Source organism: Tachypleus tridentatus, chromosome 12 (assembly GCF_004210375.1).
Source record: "Tachypleus tridentatus isolate NWPU-2018 chromosome 12, ASM421037v1, whole genome shotgun sequence".
Classification (NCBI taxonomy): domain Eukaryota; kingdom Metazoa; phylum Arthropoda; class Merostomata; order Xiphosura; family Limulidae; genus Tachypleus; species Tachypleus tridentatus.
The window spans coordinates 135,262,918-135,283,759 of NC_134836.1; the positions used below are offsets into that span (position 1 = coordinate 135,262,918).

A 20,842-nucleotide genomic window follows, 5' to 3' on the forward strand; every position below is an offset into this window, starting at 1 on the left:
TGGTGAAGTTTCTGTGACTTTAGTTATGAGTTGAGAGAACCAACAACAACTGTCTGGTGAAGTTTCTGTGACTTTAGTTATGAGTTGAGAGAACCCAACAACAACTGTCTGGTGAAGTTTCTGTGACTTTAGTTATGAGTTGAGAGAACCCAACAACAACTGTCTGGTGAAGTTTCTGTGACTTTAGTTATGAGTTGAGAGAACCCAACAACAACTGTCTGGTGAAATTTCTGTGACTTTAGTTATGAGTTGAGAGAATCCAACAACAACTGTCTGGTGAAGTTTCTGTGACTTTAGTTATGAGTTGAAAGAACCCAAAAACAACTGTCTGGTGAAGTTTCTGTGACTTTAGTTATGAGTTGAGAGAACCCAACAACAACTGTCTGGTGAAGTTTCTGTGTCATTAGTTATAAATTGAGTGAACCCAACAACAACTGTCTGGTGAAGTTTCTGTGACTTTAGTTATGAGTTGAGAGAATCCAACAGCAACTGTCTGGTGAGGTTTCTGTGGCTTGAGTTACAAGGTGGGTGAATCCAACAATATAATTTGTTGTAGATATCAGAGAATTTTGAACATTTTGATGGTTATCTTACACCTTTTAAAAACTGTCACTACTCTGCAACTGGGACAGAATGCCATGATGAAAATGTGGCAATGAGTGTATTCCAGAAGGATTTGAGGACAGAGATCCATTTTTAAGCTGCACTTTTCTTGGCCTTGTGCCTCCCAAGTCTTCCAGATGAAATGACTCCTGTACTAAATCAGTCCATATAGGACCCACAAGTCACATGTATACTTGTATGTGACCCACAAGTCACATGTATGTGGACTGCTCATCATTAGATCTCCATTGTGGAGTACTCAAGTGATTTCCATCCATGTTGCACCATATATCTGTAACTTCATATAATATTACTCAGACTACTTCTATACAATAACTTAAGGGAATATAATTACAAATATGTTACAAACATGTTAAATAAGCCTATTTACTTAAAATTAGTTTTAATAAAATCATCAGAAAAATTCTGATAGTTGATATGTAGTGTTCTTCTCTGTCTCTTCTAAAATAACAGAAACTATGAACATACCCATAATACCAGATAAGTAACAGAACTTGTATAAATATCTCTGAATGAACATACCCATAATACCAGATAAGTAACAGAACTTGTATAAATATCTCTGAATGAACATACCCATAATACCAGATAAGTAACAGAACTTGTATAAATATCTCTGAATGAACATACCCTTAATACCAGATAAGTAACAGAACTTGTATAAATATCTATGAAAATTTCAACCTACAAATATCCTTGATTTTCCTTTCTTTCACTATCGAGAAGTATTGCTAACACACTGTTGATGAGATGTGCCTAGCAGCAGTATATTTGAAAGCTAACTAGAAATGCATGCTACTTAATGAAAAAGAACACAAACAGTGATATTACTGACCCTGGGACCTAGGATGACTCTCAATACCTCTAGAAACACGTACGGTATTAAGGACCTAAGATTTTCACCTTGTGAAAAGTTATTGACATACACAAATCGTTACAGGAAAGCCCTTCTTACCCACATTATATCAGAAAGTCCTGGCCTCCTGCATCACTGGAGGAAGTTATTAACATATCATTACAGGAAAGCCCTTCTTACCCACATTATATCAGAATTCCAGGCCTTTCTACATCACTGGAGGAAGTTATCAACATATTTAAAACATTATAGGAATGTTGTTCTTACCCACATTACATCAGAAAGTCCTGGCCTCCTGCATCAGTGGAGGAAGTAAACATGTTCAAAACGTTAGAGGAATGTTCTTATCCTCATTAGAACAGAAAGTGCTCGCCTTCCTGCATCACTGTAGGAACTTATCAACATATTTAAAACATTATAGGAATGTTGTTCTTACCCACATTACATCAGAAAGTCCTGGCCTCCTGCATCAGTGGAGGAAGTAAACATATTCAAAACGTTAGAGGAATGTTCTTATCCTCATTAGAACAGAAAGTGCTCGCCTTCCTGCATCACTGTAGGAACTTATCAACATATTTAAAACATTATAGGAATGTTCTTATTCTAATTACAACAGAACGTCCTGGCCTTCCTCCACAAGTTATATCATGACAGGAATGTTCTTACCCACATTATATCGGAGAATCCTGACCTTCCTGCATCACTCGAGGAACTAATCAACATATTTAAATCATTACAGGAATATTCTTATCATCATTAGAAGAGAAAGTCCAGGTCTTCCTGCATCACTGGAGGAAGTTATCAACAAATTTCAATCATTACAGGAATGTTCTTCTTACTGTCATTGCATCAGAAAGTCCAGGTCTTCCTGCATCACTGGAGGAAGTTATCAACAAATTTGAATCATTACAAGAATGTTCTTCTTACTGTCATTGCATCAGAAAGTCCTGGCCTTCCTGCATCACTAGAGGAAGTTACCATCACATTTAAATCATTACAAGAATGTTCTTCTTACTGTCATTATATCACAAAGTTCTGTCTTCCCTGTATAATTTATATCATTCCAGGAATTTTCTAGGATACATATCCAAGGTATCCCACACTCTCACACCGCATAACTTCCTAGCATGCCCGACCATATGGTTGGTGGGTAAAACAACAAAGCCAGAAGGAATCTTGGATCAGCTTCACTACCAGCATATCTTCTACCACCAGTTCTAAATTCATATGGGCCAAGATTCGAAAGGTCAGTGGGCAGTATAATTCCATCCCCTTCTTGATCTCTATCATGGCAAGGAAGGAGATGATACCTGGAGCATCATTGATACTCCAGGTAAAAGCTGTTACAGGTATCTAGCAATTCTGCTTTTTCCTCCACCTTTTTAGCCATCAAAACTCAAGCAGAGCAATCATCTCTTTCCTTTCTCTAATTGTAAAATCAGTTGATTTTTTATCTTCCACACATCCATTCTCTAGTTGTAAAATTACTTGATTTCTAATCTTCCACACATTCATTCTTTAGTTGTAAAATCACTTGATTTATGACCTTCCAGATATCCATTCTCTAGTTGTAAAATCACTTGATTTCTAATGTTCTTCAAATCCTTTATTTAATTGTAAAATCAGGTGATTTTTAACCTTCTATATATCCATTCTCTAATTGTATAACTTGGTTGTTTCTGATTTTTCACACATCGATTTTTAGTTTAAAATCATTTAATTACTAATCTTCCACATCTATTCTCTACTTGTAAAATCAGTTGATTTATAACCTTCCAGACATCCATTCTCTAGTTGTAAAATCAGGTGATTTCTAATCTTCCAGCCATCCATTCTCTAGTTGTAAAATCAGTTGATTTCTAACCTTCCTGACATCCATTCTCTAGTTGTGAAATCAGTTGATTTCTAATTTTCCAGACATCCATTCTGTGATTGTAAAATCAATTGATTTTTCATTTCTGAGACATCCATTATCTAATTGTAAAATCAGGTGATTTCTAATCTTCCAGACATCTATTCTCTAGTTGTAAAATCACTTCATATCTAATCTTCTAGACATCCACTCTCTTGTTGTAAAATCACTTGATTACTATTCTTCCAGACATCCATTATCTAATTGTAAAATCAGGTGATTTTACAATTAGATTATGGATGTCTGAGAAATTAAAAATCACCTGATTTTACAATTAGATAATGGATGTCTGGAAGAATAGTAATCAAGTGATTTTACAACAAGAGAGTGGATGTCTAGAAGATTAGATATGAAGTGATTTTACAACTAATAGAAATCTGGAAGATTAGAAATCACCTGATTTTACAATTTCTAATCTTCTAGACATCCATTCTCTAATTGTAAAATCACTTGATTTCTAATCTTCCACACATCTATTCTCTAGTTGTAAAATCGCTTGATTTCTAATCATCCACAATTCATTCTCTTGAAAAATCAAGTGATTTCGAATCTTCCAGATAACCATTATCTAGTCATAAAATAACTTGATTTCTATTCTTTCAGACATCCATTCTCAAATTGTAAAGTCAGTTGAATTTTAATCTTTCATACACACATTCTGCAATTTTAAAATTAGGTGATTTTTCATTTTTCAGACCTCCATTTTCAAATTCTAAAATCATGCGATTTATAATCATCCAGACATCCATTCTCTAATTGGAAAATAAGGTAATTTTTCAGACATCTATTCTCTAATTGTAAAATCAGGTGATTTCTAATCTTCCAGACATCCGTTCTTTATTTGTAACATCACTTAATTTCTAAACTTCCAGACATCCATTTTGTAATTTTAAAGTCAGTTGATTTCTAATCTTCCAGACATTCATTCTCTAATTAAAAAATCAGGTGATTTTTCATTTTTGAGACATTCATTCTCTAATTGTAAAATCATGCGATTTCTAATCTTCCAGACATCCATTCTCTTCTTCTAATATCAGGTGATTTTTATTTCTTCAGACATTCATTCTCTAATTGTAAAATCATGCGATTTCTAATCTTCCAGACATCCATTCTCTAATTGTAAAATCAGGTAATTTTTCATTTTTCAGATATCCATTCTCTAATTGTACAATCAGGTGATTTTTAATCTTTCACATGTCGATTCTTTAGATGTAAAATCATTTGATTACTGATCTTCCACACATCCATTCTATTGCAAAATCAGGTGATTTTTAGTCTTTTACACATCCATTCTCTACTTGTGAAATCAGGTGATTTCTGATCTTCCAGTTATCCATTTTCTAGATGTAAGATCAGTTGATTTTTAATTTTCCAGACACCTATTCTCAACTTGTAGAATCAGGTGATTTCTAATATTCCACACATCCATTCTTTAATTATAAAATCATGCGATTTCTAATCTTCCAGACATCCATTCTCTTATCGAAAAACCAGGTGATTTCGATTCTTACAGACTAGTTGTTCACAAGTTGTAAAATTACTTGATTTCTAATGTTCCACACATCTATTTTGAAATTGTAAAATCACTTGATTTCTAATCTTCCAGACATCTGTTCTCTAACTGTAAAATCACTTGATTGCTAATTTTCCAGACACCTATTCTCTAATTGTAAAATCATGCTACTTCTAATCTTCGAGACATCCATTCCATAATTGTAAAATAAGGTGATTTTTCATATTTCAGACCTACATTCTCTAACTGTAAAATTAGGTGATTTATAATCTTTCAGACATCCATTGTCTACTCGAAATAATCGCTTGATTTCTAATATTCCACACATCCATTCTCTAATTGTATAATTAGGTAATTTCTAATCTTCCAGATAGCCATTATCTATTTGTTAAAATCATTTGATTTCTAATCTTCCACACATCCATTCTCTAATTGTAAAATAATTTGATTTATAACCTTTCAGACATCGATTCTCTAATTGTAAAATCAGGTGATTTCTAATCTTACAGTCATGTATTGTGTAGTTTTTAAAATTACTTGATTTCTTATCTTCCAGACATTTGCTTTCTAGGTGAAAAATTAGTTGATTTCTAATGTTCCACACATCCATTTCATATTTGTAAAATCACTTGATTTCTATTCTTCCAGACATCCAATCTCTAATTGTAAAATCAGGTGATTTTTTTATTTTTCAGACATCTATTCTCTCATTGTAAAATCATTCAATTTCTAATCTTCTAGATATCCATAATCTAGTTGTAAAATTACGTGATTTCTAATCTTTCCGACAACCATTCTCTAATTTTAAAATCAGGTGACTTCTAATCTTCCAGCCATCTATTCTCCTGTCAAAAAACCACTTAATAATCTAATATTCCACACATCCATTTTCTAGTTGTAAGATCACTTGATTTCTAATCTTCTAGACATTCATTCTCTAATTGTAAAATCAGGTAATTTTTCATTTTTGAGACATCCTTTCTGTAATAGTAAAATTATGCGATTGCTCATCTTCCAGACATCCATTCTCTAATTGTAAAATCAGGTCATTTCTGTTATTTGAGAAATCCATTCTCTAACAATTAAATAATGTGATTTTTCATTTTTAGACATCCATTCTCTAATTGTAAAACCAGATGATTTCGAATCTTCCAGACATCTATTTTCCAGTTGTAAAATTTCTTGATTTCTAATGTTCCACACATACATTTCCTATTTGTAAAATCACTTGATTTCTAATCTTCCAGACATACATTCTCTAATTGTAAAATCACGTAATATCTAATCTTCCAGACATCCATTCACTAATTGTAAAATCATTCAATTTCTAATGTTCCAGATATCCATTCTCTAATTGTAAACTCAGGTGATTTTTTATTTTTCAGACATCTATACTCTAATTGTAAAATCATGCAATTTCTAATCATCCAGATAGCCATTCTCTTGTTGTAAAATCACGTAATTTCTAATCTTTCCGACAACTATTCTCTAATTTTAAAATCAGGTGACTTCTAATCTTCGAGCCATTTATTCTCCTTTCAAAAAATCACTTGATAGTCTAATATTCCACACATCCATTTCCTGTTTGTAAAATTACTTGATTTCTAATCTTCCAGACACATTCTCTAATTGTAAAATCGCGTAATATCTAATCTTCCAGATATCCATTCTCTAGTTGTAGAATCAGATGATTTCTAATTTTCCAGCCATCCATTCTCCAGATGTAAACGCAGTTAATTTTTAATTTTCCAGACATCATTTTCGAATTGTAAAAGCAGGTGATTTTTCATTTTTCAAGCATTCATTCTCTAATAGTAAATCAGTTGATTTGTAATCTTCCAGACATCCATTCTCAAAATGAAGAATCAGGTGATTTCTAATATTCCACACATCAATTCTTTAATTATAAAATCATGCTATTTCTCATCTCACATCCTTTCTCTACTTGTAAAATGATCCGACTTCTAATCTTCCAGTCATCCATTCTCTCCTTGTAAAATCAAGTGATTTCTGTTATTCCAGACATCCATTCTCTAATTGTAAAACCAGGTGATTTCGAATCTTCCAGACATCTGCTCTCTAGTTGTAAAATCATTTGATTTCTAATCTTCCAGACATCCAATCTCTAATTGTAAAATCAGGTGATTTTTTATTTTTCAGACATCTATACTCTAATTGTAAAATCATGCAATTTCTAATCTTCCAGATAGCCATTCTCTTGTTGTAAAATCACATAATTTCTAATCATTCTGACAACCATTCTCTAATTGTAAAATGAGGTGACTTCTAATCTTCGAGACATCCATTTTTTTGTAAAAAAATCACTTGATAATCTAATATTCCACACATCCATTTTCTAGTTGTAAAATCAGTTGATTTCTTATCCTCCAGAAAAATACACTCTATTTGTTAAATCAGGTGATTTCTAATTTTCCACACATCCATTGTCTAATTGTTAAAGTCAATTGATTTTTAATCTTCTTTAAATCCTTTCTATAATTGTAAAATTAGGTGATTTCTAATCTCACAGAATTCCATTCTCTGGTTGTGAAATCACTTCATTTCTAATCTTCGATATATTCATTCTCACGTAGTAAAATCAGATGATTTCTAAACTTTCAGACATCCAACATCTAATTCTAAAATCAGGTGATTTCTGTTATTCCAAACATCTATTCTCTAAGTGTAAAATCATATGATTTCGAAATTTCCAGACATCTGTTCTCTAGTTGTAAAATTACTTGATTTTTTATTTTCCACACATCCATTTTCAAGTTGTAAAATCACTTGATTTTTAATCTTCCAAACTTACATTCTCTAATTGTGAAATCAGGTGATTTCTAATCTTCCAGATATTTATTCTGTAGTTGTCAAATCACTTGATTTCTAATCTTCTATACATCCATTCTCACATTGTAAAATAATGTGATTTCTAATCTTCTATACATCCATTCTCACGTTGTAAAATAATGTGATTTCTAATCTTTCAGACATTCATTCTCTAATGGTAAAATAAGATGATTTCTAATCTTCGAGACGTCGATTTTCTTCTCGAAAAATCACTTAATTTCTAATATTCCACACATCCATTTTCCAGTTGTAAGATCACTTGATTTCTAATCTTCTGGATATTCCTTTTCTAATTGTAAAATGAGGTAATTTTTGCTATTCCAGACATCCATTCTCTAACTATTAAATAATGTGCTTTTTCATTTTTCAGACATCTATTTTCTAATTGTAAAACCAGGTGATTACGAATCTTCCAGACATCTGTTCTCCAGTTCTAAAATTACTTGATTTATAATGTTCCACACATCCATCTCCTATTTGTAAAATCACTTGATTTCTAATCTTCCAGACGCCCATTCTGTAATTGTAAAATCAAGTGATTTTTCATTTTTCAGACATCCATTCTCTCAATGAAAAATCACTTGATTTCTTATCTTCCAGAGAAACATTCTCTTATTGTATAATTAGGTAATTTCTACTCTTCCAGATATCCATTTTCTATTTGTTAAAATCATTTGATTTTTAATCTTCCATACATCCATTCTCTTATTGTATTGTGATTTTTTCATTTTTCAGCCATCCATTTTCTAATTGTAAAATCATGCAATTTCTAATCTTCTCGATATCCATTCTCTAGTTGTAAAATCACGTGATTTCTATTCTTTCCGACAACCATTCTCTAATTGTAAAATCAGGTGACTTCTTATCTTCGAGACATCCATTCTCTTGTCAAAAAATCACTTGATAATCTAATATTCCACACATCCATTTTCTTGTTGCAAAATCACTTGATTTCTTATCTTCCAGAGAAATATACTATAATTGTAAAATCAGGTGATTTTCTAATTTTCCATTGTCTAATTGTTAAAATCACTAGATTTATGATTTTCCAGAAATCCATTCTCTACTTATAAAATTACGTGATTTCTAATCTTCTAGACATCCATTCGCTAATTGTAAAGTCACATAATTTCAAATTATCTTTACATTCTTTCATTAATTGTAAAATTAGGTGATTTCTAATCTCAGACATCCATTCTCTAGTTGTAAAATCACTTGATTTATAATGTTCCATACATCCATTCTGACGTTAAAATTACGTGATTTCTAATCTTTCAGACATCCATTATATGATTGTAAAACAAGGTGATTTCATATTTTCCAAACATCTGTTCTCTAGTTGCAAAATTACTTGATTTCTAATGCTCCACTCATTTATTTCCTGTTTGTAAATTCACTTGATTTCTAATCTTCCTGACATATATTTTCTTATTGTAAAATCAGGTGATTTCTAATCTTCCAGACATCCATTCTCTAAATGTAAAATCACTTGATTTCTAATCTTCCAGACATCTCTTCTCTAAGTGTAAAATCACTTGATCGCAAATTTTCCAGAGAAACATACTCTAATTGTATAATTAGGTAATTTCTAATCTTTCAGATACGCATTATCTATTTGTTAAAATCATTTGATTTCTAATCTTCCACACATCCATTCTGTTATTGTAAGATCAAGTGATTTCTAATCTTCCATATATTCAATCTCTAGTTGTAAAATAATTTGATTTATAACCTTCCAGACATCCATTCTCTAGCTGTAAAATCACTTGACTTCTAATCTTCCATACATACATTCTCTAATTGTAAAATAAGGTGATTTCTAATCTTCCTGAAATCCATTCTCTAATTGTAAAATCACGTAATTTCTAATCTTTCCGACAACCATTCACAAATTGTGAAATCAGGAGACTTCTCATCTTGGGAACATCCATTCTCTTGTCAAAAAATCACTTGATAATCTAATGTTCCACAAATCCATTCTCTTGTTGTAAAATCGCTTGATTTCTTATCTTCCAGAGAAATATACTCTAATTGTAAAATCAGGTGATTTCTAATCTTCCACTCATCCATTGTCTAATTGTTAAAATCACTTGATTTCTGATTTTTCAGAAATCCATTCTCTAGTTATAAAATCCCTTGATTTCTAATCCTGTAGACATCCATTCGCTAGTTGTAAAATCATGCGATTTCTAATCTTCAGACATCCATTCTCTAATTGAAAAACCAGGTGATTTGGAGTCTTCCAGACATCTGTTCTCTCGTTGTAAAATTTCTTGATTTCTACTATTTCAGACACACATTCTCTAACTGTAAAATCAGTTGATTTCTAAACATCCAGACATTTATATTCTAATTGTAGAATAATGAATTTTTCATTTTTCACACATCCATTCTCTAATTGTAAAATAATGCGATTTCTAATCTTCGAGACATCCATTCTCTAATTGTAAAATTTGGGTGATTTCTAATCTTCCAGACATCCATTCTTTAATTGTAAAATAAGGTGATTTTTCATTTTTCAGACATCCATTCTCAAATTCTAAAATCAGGTGATTTCTAATCTTCCACACATCTATTCTCTAGTTTTAAAATCACTTGATTTTTAATCTTCCAGACATCTATTCTCTACTTGTAGAATCAGGTGATTTCGAATCTTCTAGACATCCATTCTCTTGTTGGAAAAATCAATTGATTTCGAATGTTCCTGACGTCCATTTTCTCGTCGTAAAATCACTTGATTTCTTATCTTCTATGGGCCTGGCATGGCGAAGCGCGTAAGGCGTGCGACTCGTAATCCGAGGGTCGCGGGTTCGCGCCCGCGTCGCGCTAAACATGCTCGCCCTCCCAGCCGTGGGGGTGTATAATGTGCGGTCAATCCCACTTTTCGTTGGTAAAAGAGTAGCCCAAGAGTTGGCGGTGGGTGGTGATGACTAGCTGCCTTCCCTCTAGTCTTACACTGCTAAATTAGCCTAAATTAGGCTAGCACAGATAGCCCTCGAGTAGCTTTGTGCGAAATTCCAAAAAAACAAACAAACTTATCTTCTACACGTCCATCTCTAGTTGTAAAATGAGATGATTTCTAATATTCAGACATCCATTGTCTAATTGTAAAATCAGGTGCTTTCTAATTTCCTGACATTTATTTTCTAGTTGTAAAATCGCTTGATTTCTAATTTTCCTCACATCCATTCTTTAGTTTTAAAATCACTTGATTTCAAATCTTCCAGACATCCATTCTCTTCTTGTGAAATCAGGTGATTTCTAATCTTCCACACATCCATTCTCTAGTTTTAAAATCACCTGATTTCAAATCTTCCAGACATCCATTCTGTTGTTGTGAAATCAGGTGATTTCTAATCTTCCACACATCCATTCTCTAATTGTAAAATTTTGGTGATTTCTAATCTTCTAGACATCCATTCTCTAATCGTAAAATCAGGTGATTTCGATTCTTCCAGACATCCATTCTCTAGTTGTAAAATCAGTTGATTTCTAATCTACCAGACATCCATTCTTCAGCTGTAAGTTTTATCTCAGTCTCATCTTAAGTTCTTCCACTTCTACATATAATGACGGAAAAGCTCCTCCCCACCCGCTAATTTTCTTTCTCTGGTTCACTTCAACCTTCACACCTGGAACAGGGTTGTGCATGGCCTAGAATGAGAGGTCATGTGTTGGTGGTTAAAAAACGAAACCAAACATTTAATAGTTCAGTTCAGAAGAAGAGAAATCAACATTGTGTTTCCTTCTCTTCGCAACTGAGATGTTTAACCCCCCACATTAGTTGCAGTTGCGTTTGTAGAAATTAGTTAGATTTCCTGGAAAATGTACGAGAGAAATTGTGACAAAGAGACGAGTAAAGCCGCGAAGAATGTGCGAGGAGGCAAGACGAGGTTCTTGTCCGGCGTTGGTTGAGTCGATAAAGGTCGGCGAAGCAGACGTGCATTCGAAATATTTAACTTTAGATTGTGTAGATTTAAGGAGACTTATAAATATTTAAGAGCAATTATTGAGATAGATTTATTAAAAATTGTGATTTTAATTTCATCGAGATAGGTTAGCAGTCATTTCCAAGGAGGAGTAAATGGTACCACAGCCACGTTTACTTTAAAGACAGACGACAGAGTTCAAGCAGAAGATATTTTAATTAGCTCTTAACGTTTAATCAGGTTAACTTAAAATCATGAGGTGAATCGCTTCTTGATAAAATTCAAAATTTATATCTGAGCTCAATTTGTCGTTAAGTATATTATTGGTTAATATTATAACATAAACCTACTTGTTTCGTTTAGAAAGTTACATAATTTATATATGAGCTCAGTGAGAAAAATCTGGTACACCTGATTTGTCCGTTATGAAGTACGTATCTAGAAATAGGCGGGCATGTTTTCCCATACATGGCGAAATAAGGACGACATGTTGGCAGGAGCTGTAAAAGTATGTCACTGGTTGGTATGTAACGAAGTTTGTATGACACGTGGCGATCTTTCTTCATAGCAAGACCAGTGACACTTCAGACATACGTTAGTTAAAGAGTCAGTGGACTTTAAGCCCGTCTTTCATTATTGGGTATGTAACTTACTAGTTAGCATTTCTACAAGTTGTAATGTAACATTAAAAATGAATGTTCAATTGTTTTGGTAAGGCGTGAACACTGAATAGTTGAGGGGAGTGACGAGTTGGCAATAGAATCGTCACTATCTGAGGAAAATTTCCAAAAAAAGTTTATTGTGGTTGATATTGTATTGCTTCTAGTTTGTATTTCATGGGTTTTAGGTGAGGCATTATTGTCATAAAAGGCTGAAAAACAGTGATTGTAAATGAACGAGAAATGCCAGTTTAAAAGTGTTATCGTCTGTAGATTATATTTGAGAGTACATTTGATAACATTCACTTAGTTTTCTTTTAGGGATAACGTGATGCAGTAGTTCTACCCTGTGATATGCGTACCCTTGGGGTATCAAAGATCTTTTGGAAAACGTTAAAAAATAAACCCCAGTGCCTCAAAATTGGAGAACAGTTACATTACACAAACCAGAACTGAACGTTCGCGTCTTGGTGACACACCTTGGGATTATTTCTTTTGATTTATATTAGTATAAAACACGCTTTAGTGTTTAAAAAAAATCCTTGCGTCAATGATACAACACTAGCCTTAAGGACTGATTAGAGGTAGGTACACAACAGATGGTTGGGGATAACTGTGATGACGTCATGTCTTTGATCTGCTCATTTCTTTAGGTGTTGGGAAATACGAAGTGATGACAATTTAGTATTCGGTAAATTTTAATAATTGTTTTATTGAAAGTAGTAGTTAAAAATATCTATACCCGACATCGTGAAAAAATAAGAAACGTTTAGTTGGATATTTGTTGTTGAAAGAATTGATGTTATTTCATATTACAAAAACAATGAAGCGTTTTAAGAAATTCCTGAATTTTTTAGTGTTCGTGCAACGTGGATATGACGGACAGCCACTTTCTGGAATGGCCCTTTAAAAAATATCAAAGGCCTTGTACCGATGTTTTAAGACAAGTGTAATTTATTAGATATTAAATCTGTGCAACTGAACCGTAAATACATGCCAATAAGTGTAGTTGAATTATACATGTAAAGCATTGATAGTTTTAAATTACGTATATCCTTACACACGAGTTTTGTAGTTACAATGATTACCTATAATTGAAATAACTCGTGCTTTGATATGGTTGTGCACTTTCTTAGATTACTAACGTATTTCTTGCGGATAGCCAGATCTAGTATATTGTGACGTCACTATTATAATCATGTGCTCTTTCATAATATAACGTTAGAATATGGAATTAACGTGGAATTTGTTACTGGCTGACATTGTGTTAGGAATGTAATTTGTTGTGTCAACGGTTACTTAAAGTTAATAGGGTTTCTAGAATAGTGTAAGTTTACTAATATCAGCGACAACCTATTTCAAATGAACTTGACAGTTTGTATGTGATGCTTGTGCCAGTTTTTCATGACATACATGTAAAAATGATGAAATAAATTCAACTTTGAACAAAACACCACTGAAGTAACGATGTTCTATCTTGTACATAACAGTAATAATACCAGTTACGTGTGTGTTGCCGGGTTATTAGTAATGTTTCTCTAGCCACATGCTAAGAAGAAAGTAATTAATTGAAGTATTATCTCGAATTACTGTTTCAGTATATCCTAAAGGGCCATGATAGGCCTTACTTAGACAAGTTTTATTTTATTAATAGTGATAGGCCCTACTTAGACAAGTTTTATTTTATTAATAGTGATAGGCTAGACTCTACTTAGACAAGTTTTATTTTATTAATAGTGATAGGCTAGACTCTACTTAGACAAGTTTTATTTTATTAATAGTGATAGGCTAAGCTCTACTTAGACAAGTTTTATTTTATTAATAATGATAGGCTAAGCTCTACTTAGACAAGTTTTATTTTATTAATAATGATAGGCTAAGCTCTACTTAGGCAAGTTTTATTTTATTAATAGTGATAGGCTAGACTACTTAGACAAGTTTTATTTTATTAATACTGATAGGCTAGGCTCTACAGAAACAAGTTTTATTTTATTCATACAATAGGGAAGGCTTCACTTAGACGAGTTTGTTTTGTTAATAGTGATATGCTAGGCTCTACTTAGACAAGTTTTACTTTATTAGTGGTGAGAGGCTTATGAAATTAGTTGTTGGCAGTAGTTGAGGCCACCACTTCAAACGAGCACAAGAGACGTATTGACGATTTCTTGAATAATAAATATTGTGCGCTCAAGAACAGCTTTGAAAGTTCAAGTCCAACCAGAATATGTTTCATTTCTAACATCCCCCCTTCTTCCTGTTCTTTTTATATTTTACATTTTTATCTTCCTCTTGTCTGTCTCTCTCTCTCTGTCTTGTTTTTGGTTTGTGATTATTACTGTAGGTATACAATTTCTACCTCATGTTGTGATATACTTTTTAAAAGGCTTGGCTTTCATGTGTGGAAGTTGTGTTTCCATGGTTACAGAATTAAATAGCAATTGATATCAAGATGTTTTGTATTCCAGAAGTAGGTGTTCAGGACTTCTTGGTCTCTGTTTTATTTGTCATTTTTGAGATAAATCATTGAAACATCTGTTATTGTAAGATTAAGATGTTCATTAGGTGCTTGAACTATTCAGGGCTTGGACCCACAGACACGTGGACATTTTTGGTATTTCATTACGATATACATGGAGATTTTCAAATTTGACTTTTCGAGACATCAACTTTGAATTTGGGGCACATGCCCCATATACCAATAACACCTCTATTGTGTGACACTCATACTAAAACCTAATTACCAAAATATTTCTGAATAGGTCTTTGTTATTTATCCTTTTACTATTGTTAGTTATTGAAGTTTGATCTAGTATGTATTATTGTAATAATTCACTTGAAGTAAAAATGTATCTGAGAACTGCTGGTATGGGTATTAATTTTATTAATTCTTTTAAGATATTTTTATTCTCTACGTATTGAATAGAAAGTTTACCATTTGTAAAGTATAGATACTTGTGTAAAGTAAAATGTTACCTACGGGTAGGAAACACAGCTTCATAGTTGATAATGAATAGTGTGTGTTTTAGGAGCTTGTAATAAACACTTGAATTGTTTGTCTTTATGTGCGTGTTCAGTGTTCTTGAATAGTATGTAGCTAAAGGTTGTATATTTTATGAGTCTATCCACTGCTTCTGTTAGACAACACGAATACCACTCGCTACCATACATAGCTGTGTCTATTTTTGTTGACTCCAAACTTGGTACCCAGTGCATTTTTCTTAATCATTCTCTCTGTTAAAGAACTTCTTTATGAAACGATCTTAAGTTTTACAATTACAAATGTTTCATATTACAAACGGTATAGGAAAGTTAGTAAACTTTATGACCATGTTTAATATTAAATATCATGAGCTGAATAATCTCTTTATATTTAATAAAAATTAAGTATACTTGACCTGTAGGCGTGCTTTCTCTGTTTTAGGAACGCATGCGTGATACTGGTTGACATCATGCACGAGTAAACGTGAGAGATCCACAAAGTTTGTATTGCAACCCCATAAGAAAATTAAAAAACAAAACGAATGACGCAGCTTTGGTTGTTTATTATTATTATTAGCGAACATATAACCGTATGTGGTGTTTTATTACTTAGTCTGTTTTAGGTTAAACATGATATTTGTGGAAATACTTTTCAAGACGGGTCATACTGTTTGTAACGAGGGTGCTGTTGAAATTAATCGTAGAACCTACCTTTGTGAATTAAAGGTATATATTGTGTTTCCTGTCGTCTTGTAGTGTCAACCACATAATCAGTGATGTCGAGAAAACTCACTTGTAGAGAAAAATATATGTGGAAATACGACTCGTTTTGGTTGAGAAAATGTTTTACGTAGAGGAGCGAACAACGTTTCGACCTCCTTCAGTCATCGTCAGGTTCACAAAGAAAGTAAGAGGTAACTGACCGGATGCTGACCACATGTTTGAAAGGGGTTGTGTAACTGAGTGTCGGAATGTAGTGGGCGTGCTTAGATCAAACATGTGGTCAGCTTATGGTCAGTTACCTCTTCCTTTCTTTGTGAACCTGACGATGACCGAAGAAGGTCGAAACATTGTTCGCTCCTCTACGTAAAAAATTTTCTCAACCAAAACGAGCCGTTTTTTACATATATATTCAACCACATAACGATATCGACTGACCTAGTGGTTTCGGTTTCATGGATGTAACACCGAGCAAAAAGTCCTAATTAGGCTTGTCATGATGGTTTGTTAGTAGGCCGTATACGATCATTTTACATTTTTTGGGACACTCGCACGGTATTAACTGATTTTATCACAAGCGTTAATAAGGCTAATGTTTATTATATCTTAATGCAGAATTTTCCGAATGTCTGTCATTTTGTTTAGGTTTCTGTGTCACGAGGTCAGTTATCTTCTAGAAGTCTGTAAATTAGATATATTTGAGAAAATATAAATCTTCCAAATATTTTCTTAGTGTTTTTGTTTAATTCAGCAAGAAAATCCACAATGAAATACGACTTAAAGAACTCACATTTCGATCATTGGTTTTGAAAAGTTACTAAATGCTTTATGGTAGTTTAATTAGGTCACAAGTATCCACATAAACATATGAAAATTAGAATACTGATCCAAATTTTTCGTAATCGAGTTCTGACTGATGTATATAGTTTTTGAATAAAACCTATCCTATAAATGGAAATAATAACAACCCTTTGTTTTCTACACTTGTGAAGTATTCATAACAATATCAGGTTCTAACAATGGATTGTAGCTTAAATATATGCAGCTAAAGTGTTTTTTTCATAATTGCCCGTCACATTTCTAAGTATATCGATAGAAAAAAGTCAAATCTCTTGTACTGTTCATTTTGACACGAATCCGTTCTCAGTCTAAGAACTTAGTGTCAGGGATGGTCATATAACTTTCAAATAAGTTGTGGAAAACTATTTGAATTAATGGTAAATCGTATTTTCCTGGGGATACAGCGTTTAGGTGAAGAGCTCTCGGTCATGTAACATTACTTTTTAAAGCAGCTTATAGCTTTCAACGTTAAAAATATTTGGATGAAACTGAGTTACTTCAAAAGTAGTGTTTTGATCAACATGCGTAATTAGAAGTATCAAAGGATTCCAGGAAATTTAAACACGTAATAAGATTGCATTTCATAGCATACTGTTAGCTATTCTTATTCTCGTATATAGTAAACGGTAATTTTCTCATTTTCAGTTCTTTGTTAAAAACGGTTCCAATCATAAAATGTACTCGATCACAGTACAAACGTAAAGTTGATTGAAAATAATGGTACATAATAAATCCTAGAATCTAAACACAAAACAAAGAAATGAGTCCAAATTTAGCATTTTCAAAACACACCTGTTAAAATTTCTACTAGGCTTAAATGTCTGATGCCTACTGTAAATGCTGTGTGTAACCGACACTCCAAAAATGAAAATAGAACGTTCACCTATGACAATAATTACGTACTGTAGAAAATTAGTTAAAACATTTTGTTGTCCCTTTCTTGTTCTTTTAAATATTTCGTTGTACAGTTGTTTGATGTGCCGACACGATTTGCATAGGTGTAGAACTGTATCTAGCGATAAAAATATCTATTTCTCAAGTTACAAGAGGATGGATAAACTGTTCTGTAATTTATTGGGTGAAGTCGTATATCTCTTTCCCTCGAGCTTTCACAAATGACCGTGTATCACGAGTTTGAAAATAACTAAAATAACTTCAGTCTATATCCAAATTATAACCAACAAATAAATACCTCCAAATGTAATTACAAAAAGTATCCTGGACAAAATAGTAGGAAATATTAAATAGTAATCCATAAATAGTGCCAAAACCAACGATGACTATTGTCGTACGATAAGAGAGTGTCTTACAAAGACAGCAAAAGTATCTATTCCAGCAACAACAAAACTAGGTATTGAATCCCCATGAACGACTCCAAAATACAATAAAAGAATACAAAACTACGAAAAACGTATATCAACACACAAGACCATGGTTTAAGTACACTTAGTAACACTATAAGAAACGAAATAAAAAGTGATAGTTGAGACAAATAATGCTCAAAATTAAACACGCACATACACAAAGCTGGTCTGACTTTGAATAAATCATTCACTGGAAACAACGTAAATACATGCATCTCACAGTAAAATACAGTAACACCACTACCAACACAAACATACAAAAAACATAAATATTCAGACAACACCATGAAAACGGTACAAAACACAAAAAGAACACAGTAACACCACTACCAACACAAACATACAAAAAACATAAATATTCAGACAACACCATGAAAACGGTACAAAACACAAAAAGAACCTACAATGAATAGATCATTCTACAAAATAAAGTTAATAACGATATTAACACTAATTCTGCTATAAAATTAATAACCATATTAACACTGATTCTACAGTGAAGTTAATAACGATATTAACACTACTTCTGCAGTAAAGTTAATAACGATATTAACACTAATTCTACAGTAAAGTTAACCATATTAACACTACTTTTGCAGTAAAATTAATAGCCATATTAATACTAATTCAGCAGTAAAGATAATAGCGATATTAACATTACTTCTACAGTAAAGTTAATAGCGATATTAACACTAATTTTACAGCAAAGTTAATAGCGATGTTAACACTAATTTTACGGCTAAGTTAATAACGATATTAACACTAATTCTGCAGTAAAGATAATAGCGATATTCTACAATACATTTCATAAGGATATTCATACACTAATTCTGCAATAAAGTTAGTAACGCTAATTCTACAGTAAAGTTAACCATATTAACACTAATTTTACAATAAAGATGATAGCCATATTAACACTAGTTCTACAATACGTTAATAACCATATTAACAATAATTTTACGATAAATGTAATAACCACATTAACACAATAATTCTACAATTAAGTTGATAAAGATATTAATACAATAATTCTGCAGTAAAGTTAATAGCGATATTAACACTAATTTTACAGCAAAGTTAATAACGATATTAACACTGATTCTACAGTAAAGATAATAAGTATATTAACACGAATTCTAGAGTAAAGTTAATAAGCATACTAACACAATAATTCTACAGTAAAGTTTGGTTTGTTTTGAATTTCGCGCAAAGCTACTCGAGGGCTACATGCGCTAGCCGTCCCTAATTTAGCAGTGTAAGACTAGAGTGAAGGCAGCTAGTCACTACCACCCACTGCCATCTCTTGAGCTACTCTTTTACCAACGAATAGTGGGATTAACCGTAACGTTATAACGTCCCCACGGCTGAAAGGAAGGGCGAGGATGTTTGATGTGAAGGGGATTCGAACCCGCAGCCCTCGGATTATGAGTCGAGTGCTTTAACCACACAATAATTATGCAATAAAGTTAATAAGGATATCAAATACAATAATTCTACAATAAAGTTAATAAGGATATTAATAAAATAATTTTATAGTAAATTTAATAACCATATTGACACAATCATTTTACGATAAAGTTGTTAACAATATTAACACAATAATTGTAATATAAAGTTGTTAACAGTATTAACACAATAATAATCTAATATAAAGTTAATAACGATATTAACACAGTAAGTACACCAAGTTAATAACCATGTTAACACAATAATTTAACTGTAAAATTAATAACCATTCGAACACAATGATTCTATCAATTTAATGTAAGGGATGACTAACGTAGGTAGCGGTTCAGTACAATGATTCTATTAATTAATATAAGGGATGACTAACGCAGGTAGCGGTTCAATACAATGATTCTATCAATTTAATATAAGGGATGACTAGCGCAGGTAGCGCTTCATAAGCTTTTCGCGAGTATCAGAACACAAGTAAATAATGTGGTATGGAAAACGGTCACTCTGTTATCACTCACATTAGATACAGAAGAAAGAGACTGTTGTTCCCGAACAGTTGAAAGGAACACTGTTAGAGACAACTGTCACTAAGGTTTTACCAACATTATCTGGAAAATTGCTTCTTGTGCGTGAAGAAAGCAATAACTTTCTTACTGTTAACTTGAGGAAGACCTGGTTTTAGTACAAAACTTGCCATCTGCTAGTCACGAGATCGTAGCCTATTATTGAAGATGCACTACCAGCTGTGAAGGTTTTTGTCTTTTTTAATTTCGCACAAAGCTACTCGAGGGCTATCTGTGTTAGCCGTCCCTAATTTAGTAGTGTAAGACTAGAGGGAGGCCAGCTAGTTATCACCACCCACCGCCAACTGTTGAGCTACTTTTTTACCAACGAATAGTGGGATTGACTATCACATTATAACGCCTCCAGGGCTGAAAGGGCGAGCATGTTTGGCGCGACGGGGATGCGAACCCGCGAACCTCAGATTACGAGCTGTGAAGGTTTTTATGATGGTTGGTTGATTTGGTGTTTTATGGCTTTACGATGTGACGGTGAACTTCACTGTTCGTTAGTGAAGAGTATCTCGAGGGTTGACGTTAGATGATAGTGACTCGCTCAAGAAAGAAGCCACCTATGG

General features: G+C 32.8%; 1 protein-coding gene across 3 annotated transcripts in view; it reads left to right on the forward strand.

Annotated features, from left to right (window-relative positions):
- The first annotated feature begins 12,124 nt into the window (after positions 1 to 12,124).
- The window catches only part of LOC143234783 (Wilms tumor protein 1-interacting protein homolog), a 62,513-nt gene continuing 53,795 nt past the window's right edge, over positions 12,125 to 20,842 (forward strand). For 2 of the 3 annotated variants that reach the window (XM_076472400.1, XM_076472404.1), the window contains exon 1: positions 12,125 to 12,324. The gene's annotated coding sequence lies outside the window, so the exon portion shown is untranslated. The remainder of the gene's footprint in view (positions 12,325 to 20,842) is intronic. The other variant, XM_076472401.1, reaches the window with a different exon arrangement.